Source organism: Triturus cristatus, chromosome 8 (genome assembly GCF_964204655.1).
Source record: "Triturus cristatus chromosome 8, aTriCri1.1, whole genome shotgun sequence".
NCBI lineage: Eukaryota > Metazoa > Chordata > Amphibia > Caudata > Salamandridae > Triturus > Triturus cristatus.
In genome coordinates this window covers 776,913,340-776,932,088 of record NC_140591.1, presented here as the reverse complement: position 1 = coordinate 776,932,088, position 18,749 = coordinate 776,913,340, and the positions used below count along the sequence as shown (strand labels likewise).

Here is an 18,749-nt window from a genome sequence, read left to right as displayed (position 1 = left end):
CTGGCTTTAGGGCAGTGCGGCTGGTGCGGCCGCACTGGGCGCTGACCTGTGGAGGGGGCGCTGACCTCAATGGTGTGCTGTGTTTAGCAATAAGTTATGATTGGAGAGATGAGGGGCACTTTTGCGTGGTGGTAGTGATAGAATTCGAGAAGGCGGTCATAGGGTGTGGGGGCGCTAAAAATGACTGTCGCACTGGGCGTCACCAGTGCGAGACCCGGCCCTAGAGGGCATTTGGTTGTAAGTGTGTTCTCTTTGTTTTGATCCTGCGTGGTAAGGCTCTCCACATCACACGTGATGACCACCAAGATGCAGTTATCTTGTTTTGTAACACCGTGCTTAGCAGTGTGATGGATGAAGAAGTGTGAGGGATAGGCGCGACGTTTTTGGTTTTGAGTAAGCTTGCAGGACAGATCTGCAGGCCCCTGTATGGTGTTGCTTATGATCATAGTCCACATAGCTGATTACTGCACTGGGTTGTACATTTTGAGATTTGTAGCTTAAAATGTATGTTCCTGAACAGACGTAGGTTGCATGCAGAGATTGTGGGGATGCCTGTTGGGATGGACTTTGTTACTATCTTCCTGTATATAGCTGTCATATATTTTGTCATTGTGAGATGTCAAGAAGTTGTCATAGTATATAGATGGTTAGAACCTGCCATAGAGGACTAAATTATAACCCTCTGTTGTCCAGGGGTATGTTGCAGATCTCACTCATTCCCACATTCAACTGCTCACCAACTACCTTGCTCAATCACTTGGTCAGTCACTCCTAACTCATTAACCCACTTAACCACTGTTTCACTTACTCATTTGTTCATTCCGTTACTTGTGTGGACAGTCACATGCTCATTCAATAACACACAGATTAATACACTTGCCCATTCACTCTTCCATTCCTTCAATTTCTCATTCTTTCAGTCACTTGCTATTTCACCTGCATGCACACTATTTGCTTCATTAAAATGAGTTACTTCATAGAAATGAAGTTACTTCATAAAAAATATGAATATTTGAACTATTTTGGTTTGCAAAGTTTTTAATGTAGAGGATGAATATAGTATATCATTTCCATCCTAGATTAGCCTGAGAGTATTGTAAAGAGGTGGGGGGTGTAGGGAGGGCCAGCTTTCTGGCTCATGTTGCAAGGTACTTGCAGTCTCTCTTTTATAATCAGATATGTAATATTGCACAATAACTCCCTAAATGCCCCTGCATGCCTGATGACCTTTCAAATATCCAGTCCCTCTGCATGTATTTTAAGTCGCCACTTTAAGAGCACTCTATCACTATCACCAGAAGCACCTGCTGCAGAAGAGGCTAATCATAAACCTTAAACTATCAGGATGCACGAGCAGCACAGACACAATGGCTGTGCTCTGCCTTGTTCAATTATAAACTCTGAAAACTCCATTATTGTGACACAGGTGAGAATGTGGAAAGTCATATACATGTATCCTGTAATGATATGATGGATGGTCCCAAACTTAGTGCACACTAAACTCACACCTTTCGACCTTCTAATCCACCACTCCCAAAGGCAAACAAAAAACTGGGCCCCAGGGAGGTCCAGGCAGGCACGACAAAACAAAATCTGAGTGAGTGATGAAACCGCCTCATTTCGCTTTGTTGTTCTCTTCAGTGAAAAGAAAAATGTGGCAGACTGGCCTCAGGCTGCAGGGAAAGCTTTGTTGATTCTATCCTGCTTCTTCAGTTCTGCCCTCTATTAGCATTTCTGAAAAAGAACACACAGGGGCATATTTACGAGAATTGTGGCACAGGGCAGCACAGCAAACCACCTATTAATCCAATATGGCGCATTCCTGTCCTTTCCCCCTGAGCTGGTGCCGTTTCGGCAGCCTAGCGCCGACACAGACACCCTTGCACGATGGTGCAAGGTTGCCTGTTTTGTAGGCAGGATAGTTTTTGTGCAGGAAAGGACACTTTCCTGCACAAAAACAATTCCTAGAGGCGTTTTCCTCTTTCTATGTGTGCTGCAGCGATTACTCCATATTTTTTAAGCCATTCAAAGCCATAAAAAGTGTCTTTTTTGTGTGACTTCATAAATATGACTTAGAGGTTTGAGTACAAAGAAAACCATAAAATCCTGTGGGAGATGCATGCATGTACGCCCCATCAACGCAACAATGATCCTAAGATGGATTTGAAAGGTATTTGAACAATGGGAGCAAATTCTGACCTCCACATACCTGCCTTCCCATGTTACTGGTATAAAGTGACCAAAAGGAATCGCACAACACTTGTTCTAAAATGTTCTTAAATTTTCAAGATGAAAACATCACAGATTTTATGGGGCAGGAAAATTGGAATCGTGGATGGGAAAATAACTATTCAGTTCTGAGGAACTCTTCTGAGGTAAGTGAAAACAAAATGTCCAGTCACAGGGCTAGCATTTTCCAAGGTGACAGTGCTGTGCGCCACACATTCATATATCTACACATGCACACATTAACATGCAGATGTCAGTAAACACACACAAACAGCAGTAGGAGCAGTCAAGCATTTCCACTCGGGCCACACCTCATTTTCGCAGAAGCCTGGCTCCACGTTCTCCATGAGTTGACAGTTCATTTATCATACGCACAAGTGGATTCTGAACTGTTATAACAGTGTATGTATGACAGTGACACAGACGCCATTGATGGTTTTGGGGGGGTGGGCAGAATGCCCTACCCTCCCACAATTGTTGGGTGGTTGGTAGGGTCCGAGGGCGAGGGTCCTAGCGATTGGTGCTGGGGGTTTCATAGGTTTTTGTAGGTGGCATACGGTAACCAGGTGCAATTTTGTTTGGGTGCACCCAGGTTGACGTAGGATCAGTTGAAGCGTTTCGTTGTGATGCTTTTATGGAGGTTTCAGCTGAGCTGCAAACAATTATAGGCATCGAGAATGCAGAGATTAGTGAGGCCTCATTGGTATTACAGGCGTCCGGCATGGCAGACCTCCTGGCGGTTGCGGCCCTCGAAGCACTGGAGTGCATGTTGCGGCCCCGTGTTGCTCCACTGGGGGGGTTGCGGCATCAGTAATGGTTTGTGGGTCACCAGTCAAGAAGGTGAGATGGGGAAGTGTGGCCGTTAGGAGGAGTGTGGTAGGCAGCGTGGCTGGCCGACCATCTTGGGTCGTTGTGCCATGCCTCAATGCAGGAGGCAGGAGGAGTGTGTCTGCGGCCAGCCCAGGGCCTTCTGTGGCTTTGGGAGGGTCTGGTCTGTTGCGGTCTGGGGCATCCCCTGCACGTGGTGTGCGGGCCCATTCCAGGGCAGTAGGTATTTTACAGAAGTGACAGAGGCTACATTCGGGTGGGTCTGCGTGCCCCAGATTCTGGCCTTTAGCCTGTGTTTCTGGTCCAGTGCTCACTGCCGTAACGGAAAACTGAGGGGACCTCCCGGCACGGTACGAAGAGGGGCCCCCTCCAGGCTCAATCAGGAGCTCTCTGGCCAGAGTGCAGTGCCGAGCGGGCCCCCTGGAGCTTGGGGCCCCCCGCACCACGGGGAATGCGGGGGCCTGTGCTACGCCCCTGCCAGTGCCCAGTAGTGCTGAATTGGGGGCACCGAGTTCATGAGAAGCACCCCCGATGTAGTGCATCCCGTTGTGTGTGCGGCCAGAGGGTGTGGTGACACCTCTGGGCTGCGCAAGGGCAACAGTGCTGACAAAGCCGTGGGCAGGGCCAGCATGTCACAGGGCTTGCCGCTAAACTTGTCAAGTCGGCATAGGTGAGTCATGGTACAGAGCCAAGAAGTAGATGCAGGGGCACAACGGGGAGCGAGGCAGCCAACTGACATGGTGCCCACCCTCTCCAATAATGTTTTGGGGGCAAATAATGATTGGAGGAAGGCTGGGGACCTTGCTCAGGCTGAGGGGAGAGCAGTAATGCACAGCACAGAGGGTTGGTTTTAGTGTGCGAAACTCAGGAGGTTTTTCCTGCAGTGAGGTGTGCCCAAACTGGGAGCACAGGGGGGAGTTTGATATCACAGGCTGTATTGGAGGCCCTGGGGCAGTTAGGGCATGGTGGTCAGGGTTTCTATTGGGGTGCGGGTGACGGTTTCTTGTCTGCGGCCCTGTCATAGTGCTCCATGGTTTGGCTGGGAGATGAAGTCTTCCAGGATAGGGGTTTAGGCATATGGGTGTGGTGTCACACTAGTGCCCACAGGTTTTCTGTTGAAGCAGGTAAGGGACAGTTTAACGCCAACCAGGGGCCTGAGGCAGGTTTGGCGATGGTTTTGACTTATGGACAGCCGGGAGGGTCTGATGCGGCCTGTCCACACAGATCCGAAGACCAAGCGCATGTCTTTGCGGCCGGCTCTGGGACAGCGTTGGATGGGAGGTTGGAGAAGGAAAAGACAATACTGTGCGTCCGCCTTCCATGATCATGACCCTTCACTGGATTTTTTTGAGGAGCAATTTGATGATGGTGGAGTGGGGGACAGGGAAGTGCGGGGCACAAGTGCACATTGTGGTGGGGCACATGGAGAGGATGATTGGGAGTGGTTTATGATGAGGAGGAATTGGAGGAGGGAGAGATTGTGTATGATGGAGATTGTGAGAGTGAGTGGTGGCTGCCACCTCCTGAGGTTCAAAGGGGACAGTGTGTGACTATTCAGACAAGCAGTTTAGGTGTTTTACAGAAGGTAATAACGAAGACGATGTCTAGTCAAACGAGGAAGAGCTCAGCATCAGGATGGACGGCTTTAGCGGGAGATCCGTCCTTGAAGGCAGTTAAGGAGTGTTGAGCGGGCAGAGTTGTGGAGGTGGTGGAAGTGGGAGTGCAGGCAGCGGGGATGGAAGTACAACCACAGGGAGAGGGTGGTTCCAGGTTGGTGAAGAGTGTGTTTGTACAGGACCAAGGGACAGGCATGTAAGCCGGGATGGGGTTTGGAGGGTTTGCTTAAGAAATCTCAAGCCACAGAAAGAAGGTGGGGGGGGATAGAAGATGAAGAGAAGAAGGAGAGTAAGGTGATAAAGAATATTCCAAACATAGGGATTACAAAGCCTTAGGGTGTGCATTTAATGTCGGCCACCAAAGAGGGTATTTGGAAAGGGGAGTATGTGGAGCTCTTTAAGCTACTACACCGCAAATTCAGGGCAAAGGAAGGGTCCAAAGAAGAATATGAGTTGTCCCGTAGGCCCAGAGTCCCAGTCAAAATAGAGAGTTGGATCGCAGCCCTTCTTATATGTGTGAGTGTCTATTGCCAGAGGTGCCCTGAGAGGAGCATACATTATTTAAATATCTGGATGTGGTGTGCAAGGCACAGGTGACTTTTGGGGGCTGGGTCGGGGTACGCTATGACGAGGAATTCCGGGCTCGCCTTGCGGAAGAAGAAGATTGGGTGTGGGGTCAGCAAACTGTTTTTGCAAGCGATGACACCAGAATGGCCAGCTCCATCGACTTATAGGTCAAGAGGCTGGCTGGTCATTTGCAAGCCCTTTTGGGGGCATCCCACCCAGGAAGGGGTGTGCTCTGCAGGACGTGGACAGTCGGAGATGGCAGGTGCACATTGGTCATTTAACAGGTGGCAGTGTTTGCAGGAATATTGGAAATACAGGCATGAGTGCTCCAAATGTGACATAAAGCACATGCTTACCAAGAGTTGTATCCCGGGGGGTTCCTAGACAACAGGGAGGCCCTGGGGGCCAGTGGACTGGACACAGTGGCCAGGGATAGGGGAGAGGAGGTCAGAATTTCATGGGAAAAAGCATGTATGGGAGTTAGATTGGAACGTTTGGAATACTGGATTGAAGTGGTGGGGTCAGACAGGGAGAAAAAGTTATGTTACCAGGTTTTCAAGTTGGTTTTCATTTATGTTATGAGGGCCCAAGGGTGTGGCAGTGGGCAGAGAATGTGCGTTCGATCAAAGGGCAGGAAGAGTAGGTTTGGAGAAAGTTGTTGAAGGAGGTGACCGAAGGCAGAATGGAAGGGCTGTTTTCAGATTGGCTACTGGAGAATTTGAAGATTTTAATAATTGGGGTGGTCCCGAAGAAAAAGCCGGGTGAGTTTTGGCTCATTCATCACCTCTCATAGCCGGAATGGCAATCCGTTATTGACTTTATTCCTGAAGGGTACAGTAAGGTGAATTATGCCTCTGTTGATATGGTGGTTCAGCTGGTCAATAAAGTGCGAACCATGAGTTGTTTCCCATTCAGTTTGGGAGACAATTTTTTGTGGAAAAGGCCTTACCCGGGGATTGTTCGATCTCTTGTTTCTTGTTTGCAGCTTTCAGTTCACTTTTGCAAAAAATGTTTGTGCATGTGGCCAGGAAAGACGTCATGACCCATTTCTTGAATGATTTTTTCAGGGGGCTTTCTGTTCAGAAGAAAGTTGGGAGAGCTGTTTCAGGATATGTTGCAGGAGTTGGGCGATTTGTTGGCATCAGAAGAGACAGTAGGACAGTACAAGTGATTACATTTTTGGGCATTGAGTTAAATTCCTACAGGATGGAGATTAGTTTGCCTGAAGAGAAGCCGAGATGTTGTCTGGAGCTTTAAGACGCAATTTTGCCCAGAGCTAACGTGCAGGTCAAAGACATTCAGATTTTGCTGGGTCATCTAAACTTTGCATGTCAGGGCTGGGAGGACTTTTTGTAGGAGGTTAGGCTGGGCATTGACAGACACTTCTCTCCCACATCACAGTGTGCAGCTCAAGGCGGGGGTGAGGGAGGATTTGAGGGTTTGGTGTCAGTTTTGGAGTGACTGCAATGGAATTCCCATGGCAGGACTTGGGTAACATATGGAAAGGTCACAACTTTGGCTTGTTTTGGCAAGGACGATGATGTGCAGAGGAATGGCCGGAGGCTTGGAAGCAGGGGGGCACAGCATTGCTTTCCTTGAATTGTTTCCTTTGGTGGTGGATGTATTTTTGTGAGACCGATGCTTTGTGATGAAAACACTCCTTTTCAAAGTTAACAACATGACAGTGGTGAACATGGTTAACTGACCGTCAGCAAGGGAACCCAAGGTGTGGCAATTGATGGGAGTTTTTGTGTTGGAGTGTTTGCGTGTGAATGTTACTTACAGGGCCACATTCTGGGGGTACATAATGACATCACCAATGCTCTTTCTTGTTTTCAGTGAACAAGGTTCCCGGGGTTGGCACCAAGGGCAGATGAGATGAAGACACCAATGCCAGATCACATGTGGGCAGAAGGCGAGAGCGCATGATCCAGCTGATCCTTGGCTCATTATCAGGATTGACTCGCAAAGCATATGGTTTGGAATGGGATGAGTTCATACAGTAGGAGGCAGTGTGACACAGAAGCACGGATGGCGGACAAGCATGACAGGGTAATGTGGTAAAGTGTATCATGTCTCTGATTGAAAAGGGCTTGTTGGCTTTAACAAAAGCCAGTAACTTGGCGGGTGTGGCATTTTTCAGAAAGCTGCGGTGGGGATATGAGCCATCGGCAGGGGAGATGGATACTGGAAGGGTGGTCCAGGGAGAGGGTTACTGGAGGGAGGTTGGGGCGCCCCATCACACTTAATATTCTGAAGCAGGTGATTGGGGCACTTCCAGGGGTATGTCAGGATGAATGGGAGACACTTTGATTTTCAGCCCTTATGTTCTGGTAATACTTTGGGAAGTTCCAGGTCACAGAGGTCGTGGGGTCTCCTGCACGTGAGGGGATTTGGTGCAGCGATGTTAGATTGCTGGAAGGGGCAGTTCTGGTTTGGATCCCAAAGTCTAAGACAGATCAGTCTGGGAGGGGAGTGTGTGTGTCCTTACGAGCGTACCCAAATGCGTCAGTTTGCCCCTGTGTTTGGTGAGTGTCTTTGAGTCAGCAAGGCATTCGAAGTGGGGAAGTGTTTCAGCATGAAAACGGGAAACGTTTTATGGCTCAACAGGTACTGGGGGTTTTGAGAAAGACATTAAGCTTTTTGGGCTATGACCCACTAGATTTTGGGCCACATTCTTCTCGAATTGGGATGGCTACAGAGGCTGAGGGCAGGGGTTGGGCAGCTGCAGAGATTAAGCATATGGGGAGTTGCCGCTCAGATTGTTATCAGCGCTACCTGTGTCTCGGATAGGTTTTGCAAGATCACCAATAATTCAAGTGTGTTTTCTCCTAGGTTACGTTGCGGGCCTACAAAGAGACCACATTGAGGTTTGGATCTGCGGGCACTATTTTGTCAAATGGGCAGCACGGCATGCAGAGTTCAGGTGGGGAGGAAGACAGCGGAGGCTGCCTGATATGGTAGTACCATTAAGATGGTTTAGCAAGGAGGCATGCAATGGCACGAGCTGTTGCCAAAACTGAATAAATTGATAAAAAGTTCCCGCTGCCCGGACGTATTACTGGTGCATCTAGGAGAAAATGACTTAGGGGCACATTAACAAGGCGGCACTATAAAATTATCGCCACTTTTGCAGCCGTTTTCGGTTGAAAAGCGGCGATAATTTTATCGCCTTATCAGCAAAAGCTGACTTAGCCCCCGTTTCCAGCACGCCTAACTTTGCATCGCTAATGGGATAAAAAGTAGGCGTGGCTGTGAAACCAACCAGGGAAAATATCGCGAAGGCAGCTTTGTGATATTAACAAGGAAGGGTAGCGCTTATTTAAATTGCGTTAAGTATGCCTTGACGCAGGAATTTAACATCTGTTAAATTCCTGACTAAGGAATACTTAACATGGGGGGTGGATTCTGTGGCTAAGACCACAGGCCCTATCATCTAGGATATCGCCGTTTTCCACCATGGAAAACGGCGAGATCCACACTATCTCTGGAATTTGTATCGCCTCGCTGATGCGCGTTGTTGATAACGCGCTAACCGGGTGATAAATTCCAGAGATAGCCGGCGATAAATATGCAAGTGCTAAGCGCGCTTTGCAATATTTATCGCCGGCCCTTGTTAATTTGCCCCTAAGTGAGGTTGAAGGGACTGGCGCTAATGAAAGCTGCTGAACAGGACTTTCTAGAGATCGAGGTTGCCTGGTCAGGCACATGGTGGTGTTTAACGAGCTTATGCCACGGAGAGTAGGGAGGGGGGCCAAAAAACAGGGGCCGTTAATGGGGCACGAGAAAAGGAAATAGGGAAATTCAAAAGTTTTGCAGATCAGAGGGGTATGTTTTCATGGAGCACAGTGGCATCAAGTATGAGTAAATTGAATATTTTTGAGACAATGGGGTCTATTTATCCATTTATTGGGTAGAGTTGTATTTGATGCAGGTGAGGACGGTTCTTGCCGAAATGATGCATATGCCAGTGGGGATGTAGTTGGTTCCTAGGTAGGGGGCAGAAAAACTCCAGGGTGTTCTGGTGGAGGTTTCCTGCAAGAGTATAAAGGTTCATTAAAGAGACATTGTTCACGTTGAGGCCCAGTTGAATTTTGAGGTAAGGGGCGGGGATTTATGTATCGAACTACAGGTGGGTATGCACAATGGATGTATGCAGGGATTTCTGAGTGACAAGTGTGTGATTGGAATTTGGGTGGTATGGCTTGGGTTAGGGTTGCTTAGGGGAGAGGGGAGGAGTTTTTCGATAGTTAATAAAATGTTTAGTGAGACCATGTTCGTGATTAGTATGCATGGCGTAGAGCCAGGTTTTGAGTATTGCCATTCTGTACACATGTTTCATTAAAGAGGCCTTTTACACACTATCCTATAGTCAATAGTTCTTGGATACACCATCCCTCCCAATGATTACAGAGTGCTGACATGCTGCGTTCCTACAGAGAGCTAAGGGATATGTTTTCAGGCCTCATCTCTTTAACCGAACATTGTGATCTGCCCTCTAAACCCACACAGCTCTGCTTGTGAGCAGACTGACAGCCTTTCAGACACTCTTAGTTTGTGTTTATCCTCATCCTATCAGAAGCAGCACATAGTGCACGTGCAGTCCTTTAGCCAGAGGCGTAGCTTCCATTGGTGCAGCAGGTGCAGTGGCGGTGGGTCCAGAGGTCTAAGGGGCCCAATGACCCTGCTTATTGCTGTATTTAACAGTTAAAAAACTGACCAGTAGGGCCCATGCCCTTCCTTGCACTATGGACCATCACTCACTGGCTACGCCACTGTCTGCAGCATGATGGGGGGAGCCCATATGTGTGAGCCACCCTTGCAAACCATTATGCCCTCTCCCTAACATTTTGTCTGTTCACTGTTGATATTTTTTGCAGTGTTAATTAATAAAGTTGTTCCTGTAAAACTATTTGCAGATATAAGCACTAAGTACCCCGTCTCTCTTATTGCATCCTTGTCTATAAATTAGGATCTCAGCTGGTGAATGGATTATTTAACTGAAAGAAATACTTACCTTTTCCCTCATCTGGAATTTGTTTAAAGCCCTATCCATTTCTTCTAGTGCCGGACAGCAGTGATACTTGAGTGGGTGGACGAAGAGGAGGGTAGGACTGGCCTATAGGGGAATCAGGTAGTGGCCGACGTGCTGGTCTGACAGGTCAGTATGTGACCCGTTTCATGGCTATGGTGGGCCCGTTATAGGATATGAGAGGACAGTTTTTACTGTTAATTTTTCTGGTATTATCACAAACAATGCCTGCAGCAAGCAGAAATCAATGCAGTTTTCCATACCTTGGAAAACACTTACATAACATCTCTTTACAAGTTCAAAAAAATAGGCCAATTTATTTTAGCTTTCTCGTTCACTGAGGGCCAATTTTGTTTTGCTGCCCAGGCCTATTTCCTGTCTCAGTCCAACCCTGAGGAAAAGCAAATATGAAGGGGTCGATAAGTGGCATATTTGGTGCCCACTCCTGTATGCCCAGATCGATATTAAAGAGGCTCTCTGAAGCTCCTGCTGGATCAAAATATTAATTTATAATTTAACATTATGACATATTTCTGATGTTATTTTCTGAAATTGGTCACAGGTCAAAGAGTAGTTTCAGATTATTTGCTTGAATCTAGCTATGAAGTTATTTTTTGACTGATAGACACTGTGCGTCCTGCAACTATATTAGTACAGAGGACATGTAAATTATAATTGCACTGGGGCAGGTTTTGAAAATATAGACCATAAGCCTTAAAACATACAAATGTAAACTGTTAAAATAAACCCCATACAAACAAATCTACCTACAAAAGTTTCAACCTACCCCTAATTCCAACATGGAGCATGTGGCACAAAGTATTTGGGACTGGAAATTAAAAGGTTAATTAACCCAGCCTTAGAATAAACTGGAAATGCGTTCGGTTGGATTTAGGGAAACAAGGGGGCAGATTTACAAGGCCCTTGCGCCACTTTTCCGTCATTTTTAACATGGGAAAAGTGACGCAAAAGTGGCACAAGGGGCTTGTAAATAAGCCCCAAGGAGTCAAGACAAAGGGACAGATTTACAATTCTTGGTGCATTCCTGCAAATCAGCAGAGATGCGGCAGGAAACTTGTGACACGCTTGACAATCCTTGTGACACCACGGATGCGCCACATTTACAATGCAGCGTGCCATGGCGCTAGGAAATGCAGATGCGTGTCGCATCTGCCGGCGTAAGGTTGGCGCAGTGCTGGAGCCGTGTCGCGGGCGCGACGCAACTCCAGCACTGTTCTAACCCAGCCAATCTGCAACATGGTGCGTCAAGCCTTACGCCTGCTTTAAACAGGCATAAGGTTTTGACGCAGCGGCATCGGAAAAGTGACTGAGTGAAATCTTGTAGATTTTACTCAGGCAGTTTTCCGAGGCGTTCCTGCGACGTAACACCCACCCTGCGCCGGAAAGCCAACATGAAACCTGACACAGGTTTCATGTGGCGCAGGGCTTTACAACATGAGGCATCTCCCCAGATGCGTCACCTTGTAATTCCGTTGCAGAATGGCGCTAGCTTTAAGCTGCCGCTGCATCACAGAAGTGACGCAACAGCAGCGCAAAAGTGGCGCAAGGGGCTTGTAAATCTGCCCCAGAGAGTTTTAGATTGATATTTTGTATGGCCTTTATTTTGTTGTTTATGTTTTTTACATTTGAAGTATGTTTAGAAGTCCACGTTTTCTCAAGCAACCAACATTGAGTAACTTATGGGTTGGAAAACTACATAAATTAATCGAGCAGGCTGAAACTCGCGTTTTCAACAGGGACTGGTGCACAAGGGTAAAAGGGCCTAGCTAGAAAAAGCTGTGATAATGCAAACTGCTTCGCTTCTGTATTTTGACTCTCTTCTATTTCCAAATGTGGGAGTTGCTGCCACCTTCGGCTGTCCCCAAAACACCTTCTTAAAGGGTCTTAAATGGTGCCTAGACTTTATCACAGGTGCACCACCTTCCTCACGGTTTGACCCTTCCTCTCCTGAGCATGCTTGAAACTTTCCCTGTCCCTGTTACCAGTGTGGGTTATACATTCTTTTACGTAACAGGATTGACCTAAGGGTGTCCTGTAGGCAACTTTAATGAGGCCTGCATCATTAACCTTGGGAAGAACCATTGAGTCAGCAGTTGTCCATCATAATGGGAGGAGGCCATTAGATCCTTTAGTTTGAGTCCAGGGGGGTGCTAAATACTTTTAATCAGCATATAATAATCATGCCTATAGTCCAAATAGGACTCTGGAATTTCTAGATGTATGTCTCAGCCAGAGAGATCAGTGTGATAGTTGTGGTAGTGATGTGGACTGAATTATGTGAGCGTGTCCGTGAATACGTAGGGGCATATTTATCAAGGTTTTGTGTCGCCCGGCACCCCGAAAGGGGACGCAAGGGTGACACGAAACCTAAATGAGATTGATCAAGCCACGCAAGGCCACCTTGCGTGACCCTGAGTGGCTTGATAAATCTAGAGTTACGCTAGGCAGAGCAAAGCACTGCCTTGCATTACTCTGCGGCAGGGAGGCATGCCATGCATGGACCGTGGGTGTTACCCCGCATCCATCCATGAATTCTGACACATTCCCAGATTTACCAACATTGTTGGGATGCATCAGAATTGTACACCTCCCCACCAGACGCACACCAACTGAGTTGGCACTAAGCAGCTAAAAGTGCACCAGTGCTAGGAAAGGACAGGAATGCACCATGTAATGGTAAATATGGTGCATTCTTGTTGTTTCCCTTTGATGCAGCACAGTGCAGCAAGGTGGCTTTCTGCATTGTGATTTTTTGATAAATATGGATCTTAACTCATTTTTGATGCATCATTTCATCTAGCAGTCATTCTTAGTTTGTACGGCTAAAGCCAAACAGCGAACCAGTGTTGTCTTCGTATACAGGGGCAGCTCCTCTGCAATGGTGGAGGAGCCTTGCCCCAATGGCTCAGAGCCTGGGAGGTGGGAGGAGGAATGCTATGCAACTTCTAGGTGCAAATGTGTGTTTGCCCAGCCGTCTCAGGACGGCCAAACGCACTGCGTTAGGTTTCTCCAGCCCCGCTGCATTGAGCAGCCAGGCTGGAGAAACTCCACAGACTCCCTGACCTGAGCAGAGCATCTTCTCAGCCCGCTTAGGCCAGTCCCTGAGCTGCTCTCATAGAAGAGCTGTGTGGGGATTGCACAGGGAGTCTGTGACGCTGGCGCAGTGCCTGCTGGGACAATGAAGTTCACTGGGGCGCGATGCGATGCTGGAGATGGCCGGCAGGGTAAGGTAATTGTTTTTTTTTTTTTATTAATTAGCCACGCGGCTACCCCGCACCCCCTTCGCCTGCCCGCCACCTTTAATTCTGTCAGCCGCCACTGTACGTATGGTGAGCACAAGAAGTGGCAGCAAGGAAATGCGACCCTTGTTCCCTCCTTTTATCAATACCCACTCTACTCCTTCCGCGCCTCAATGAATGGTATGTGCTGAGTTATATTTCACATGTGTATAACATTCTTCTTTCCGCACCAGTGGTCTTGCAGCTAATACAGAATCTTGACGAGAAATAAAAAAGGCTGTGCTGATTGCTGATTAAAAAGCAACGTATTAAACAGGTAACAGATCTCCAAATGTTCTGAAGTAGCAAAAAAAAGTGACATAGGTTATTCCAGAGGTCAGAAAATAAAAGTTGTACAAACACATTCAAATATTATATAAATAATATTATAATACGGAACAGCATCTCACTTCCATGAAACGTACATTTTAAAAGTACATTTCTCTAAACATAATACAAAAAAGACACAATCTACCTCCGTTATAAAGTAATACAATTCTGATTTTAATAAAAAAGTTGAAATTATTCAAATGTTTAGATAACTCCTCAAATAAGAATTTACAAGTACAATAACCCAAGGCGATTTTATTATTATTCTGTATGTTTCCGGTGTTAAGTTTTAAAAACTTATATTACAGTGCTAATCTGCTCCTTGAACCAAATGGCATTTCCAATAAGGGAGGCGTGTGTAGGGCTGACACACGTTGAGCTGCTTCTAGTGGATATCATAAGATATTACATCTCACAGAAGTTTTAAAAGTAGGGGACATCACATCAATAGCACCCATAACTGTGAGTGTGCCCTGCTACTTATCTCCCAACTTTCTGTTCACATTGCTACTGCAGAGTCTTGTTAATGGATTGGAGAGTGTAGCAGGTTTTGGCAGGTAAACACATTCCATATTTCACAAGTAGGAATTTCAACGATTTCCATCTTAGTCATGAATAGGAGGAGGGGTAAAGACATAAAACAGAACGTTGGTCATTGGCTGACTAGCTTCTGAGTAAATATATTTTTCTGAGGTCTGGCCTTTCACTGACAAGAGCTCATCTTATCTGGCAGGGGTAGAGATCCCAGCCAAAGGGGTATATTTATCAATCTTTCAAGCAGCAAAGTGCATCAAACCACCTTGCTGTACTGCATTGTGTGAAAGGGAAAGGGCAGAAATGTGCCGTATTATAGCCTTATAGCCCGCCGTAGCAGGCTATACCGGCTGTTAAAGGCCCGCTGCAGCGTTAAAGGCCCGAACCAAAGGTGAGGGACTTTAACAAAGCAGAGGGACTTTAAAAGCCAGTATAGCCCTGCTACGAAGGGCTATAAGGCTATTAGAACATTCTGCCACTTGAGGGCAAAATGTTCTAACAAAACAAAGCCTTCAGGGAGCGCGAGGGGATTGAAATCCCCTCAGGCTCCCTGAAGTCTTTGTGAACAAAGACACATTGGAATGTTGGTGCTCCGGGCTTATACCAGCCATTATAAGCCCGGAGCACTCCATTGTTTTCAATGGAGCTCTCAACATTCCAATGTTCTAATATTAAATACGGCACATTATTAATTAGAACACTGGAATGTTGGCAGCTCCATTGAAAACAATGGAGTGCTCTGGGCTTATAATGGCTGGTATAAGCCCAGAGCTCCAACATTCCAATGTTTCTTTGTTCACAGCTCTGGCTGATTAGCGCCAAAGCAGGCACCTTTGCTTCATGCTGCAAGGGTATCTGAGATGTGGGCAGGATTGTTATTGTGCATGAAGGGGCACCTTCCTCCACAGAAACAAACTGTTGTAATACCTTAGTGGCATTTCCTTTTTCTATGGGGGCGTAGAATTCTGATGCATTCCAAGGTTGGTAAAAGGTGTTGGTAAATTTGGGAATGTTTCAGAATCCATGGGTGAATGCCTGGGACCTCATAAGCAAACAGGAGAAGCAGCACTCCACGAATTGCTATTATGGAAACATCACCCTCATTGCGCGTAGGACATTAATGTAAGGAGAAAAAAAGCTCATGTCACTCTCCAACTGTCCCATACCTAACTGTTGCTCATGGCTGGCATAGAATCTATAAATTTCTCCTTTGAATACCACTGACTGCAGTTTTTCTGAACTGTAAAACCAAGAGGAAGGGGGACTTTGCTTAATCTTGGTATATTTGGCTATGGTGATCACTCTATTCTGTGATCTCTATCCCTTTAAACGAGCCAGCATGAACATGTGAATTTTCTTTGCTTTTCTAACAAAATCTAGTATAAACAACATGGGCATGATTCATAAAGGTATCTTACACTTCTGAGTAAGTTTATTACTTTTTGGATATTCACAAAATCCTAGTGTAAACTAAATCTAAAAGTCTTAAGTTGCAGTCTTGGAACATTTACACTCGAATTTTGTGAATCTCCAAAAGTAGAAATGTTACTTAAAAGTGTAAATTACTCGAAATTGTAAATCACCTTTGTGAATCAGGCACAAAGAATTTTACAAAAGTCTTGGTGAAGGCATCGACCATTGAAATAGGACAATATTTCATAGCCAGGGAACAAGCTCTAATATTTTGGATTTGGTTTCCGCTGTCTTTCATCTCTAGGGAGGCTCTAGCACCGGAAATAATAGCCCTAGCAATCTTGCAGTGCACAGGGAAGCATATAGTTAGATTGCTTATGCACATATATGCTATATGTACTTTCCTGGTTTCTGAAAACTGATTGCAAACACCACTTCCCTGAGGGTAAATGAGTCCAATGATTGACCGTTGTTCATCTGTTAATGAACGGAGGACCACCAGAAGCTAAAGAATAATCCAGCTCAAAGTTCATTTGGCCTGAACGATACCTCCCATGACAGGGCAATCTGGAGTTGTCTGGTTGTATTTTGAGACATTCACTATTATCTTCCAAATTTTGGCCGAGTCTCCATCTTTTGCAGTATCATTGAAGTTTTGCCTTTTACCAAAATAAAATATATTTAATTTCTACTTGAGGAGGTGTTTATGATATCCTTTGGCTTCTAATGGATGCTTTCTATACTCTGCCAGCCTCAATATATTTTTCCCACAAGGCTTTCTATTGCTTACATATTATGGGCCATATTTACAATGAAATGGCACAGAGCGGCGCCACAAGTAATTTTGCTGTGCCAAGCGGCGTCATATAAAAATGCAAGAATGCGCCGTATTTACAGGCATACGGTGCAGCACAGTGCTCTCCACTGCACCGGCGCTAAAACAGCAGCCTTGCGCCAACGCAGGCACCCTTGCACCATGGTGCCTTACAGAGATGATTGTTGTTGTGCAGGAAGGGACACCTTCACAAAAGCATTCATTAATGGCGTTTTGCTCCTTATATGTGTGATGCAGAATGCAGCACACATTAAAAGAGCATAAAGTGAGGAGAAATAAAAGGTTTTCTCCTTGTTGTACCACTTTAACGCCTCCCCTGGAAAGGCGTCAGTTTTTGGTGCTGCCTCAGATTTACAAATCCTTGTGAATCTGGGGCCGTGTCAAAAAGCCATGGGTGTTGCTTGGAAACACTCACAGGAACCCTTATGACACGCCCCTTTGATGCAGAGTACTGCGCGAAAGAGTGCTATATTTACAAGGCCACGCAAAGCCACTTTGCGTGGCCTTGTAAATATGGGCAAGCACTCGGGTCCACCGGAGCATCAAGAAAAGGGACACTCCGATGGTGCTAGAGGCTTGTAAATATGCCCCTATGTTCTTATTGGTTTTCTATTCCTAATGAGTAGATTTTCCACCTATAACATTCACTAATCTCATTAATACATTCTTTTCCTTTGAAACAGCTGTAGAGAGATGTACGTATACGCATTTCAAAGACAATAACAATTGCTGTCCAATTATGCTGTATTAAACTTGGTGGTATACCTTTTATAGCCTCTTTTCAGGTGCCTACCTTACAAACACCTCTATTATCCATATTGAACTTAATATTGTGCTCACTCTGCTTTGAATTGTGGACCAACAATCACATCACATGATCATTATCAGATTAATCAGCTGCAGCTGTGTCAAGGAGGAAATGTAACCATAAAGGAGAAAAAGAAATGACTCAGTTGGGGGAAAACATATAGCTCCTCTTTAGAGTGAGCTGTGATTGTACCTTGCTACCTGCTTTTTGGTCATTAAGCCATTCTGGAAGTTTCAGACGTCATGAGTTTAGACCAGTGTTTCCCAATCTGGTGGTCCCATCCAGTTTCTGATGGCCCATGAAAGAGCAATAAATAAAGATTTCTTTATATTTTATATTTATCTTGTAACATTTGCTGTGCTCCAAAGACAGAGGTCAAATGTCATGTTATGTCGCCTGACAAATTGCTGCTTATTCTTTTAATGTGGGGGATTGATGTCTACTTTTCTTTCTCTGACTGCAAAGTGAGGAGAGTTTTAAAAGGGAACTATATAACAATCTTGCTTGGGTACATTGAATGTAAAAGGAAAGACTGTAGGAGGTTATTTTTTGTTACACACAACAACATTTAAATACCAGTAAATTAAATGTATACATATTTCAGAATATATCAGCAGTTAATGAAGCAAAAATGAAGCCCATTTTTTTGTAATTCTGAAGTGTGATTGAAACAAAGATTTTAAAGGGATCAAAGCAAGTCAGGACACTATTACTTGGTGATGCACAAATGATAAATATTCACTGTAACCCGATTTACACACGTTATCACTTGTGTGCTATATGGTTGGTGTTTGTGCAAATTTAGTGGCCATTTCAATAAAAAATGGCCTGTCCATAAATGGCAGCGTGCTACTGCACGATGCTTTGTAATATATTCGTAAAAGCGTGCTCTAACTTCACAACCAGCTACATACTATGTCCTTACCACTATCCTGCTCAATACATTTTCTACACTTTGTGTGTTAAGCTAGGCTTTTTCACAGTCCCTGTGACTTCAACGATTTAATACTAAGGTGGGCACCCTCAACTCTGAAAATTGTTCCAGCAGTCATGTTTTGAGACCAGTCCACAGCATTTGGAGTTTAGTTTGCAACCTAGGCTTCTCAGGCATAGCTGCTGATCAGTGACAGTGCTCCAGCGGGAAAGGGCAAATTTACATATCCTCACTTCGTCACAGACCCGTCATCACACTTACTCATTCACGCACGCATTCATTGGTGGGGCCCATAACACCAACACTAACGCACCTCACTCGAGT

At 45.7% G+C, this 18,749-nt stretch overlaps 1 protein-coding gene across 1 annotated transcript in view; it reads right to left on the bottom strand.

Moving 5' to 3' along the window:
- Positions 1-18,749, bottom strand: part of LOC146805085 (pyruvate dehydrogenase E1 component subunit alpha, mitochondrial-like) — a 456,912-nt gene that overhangs the window by 397,192 nt on the left and 40,971 nt on the right. The window lies entirely within an intron of this gene.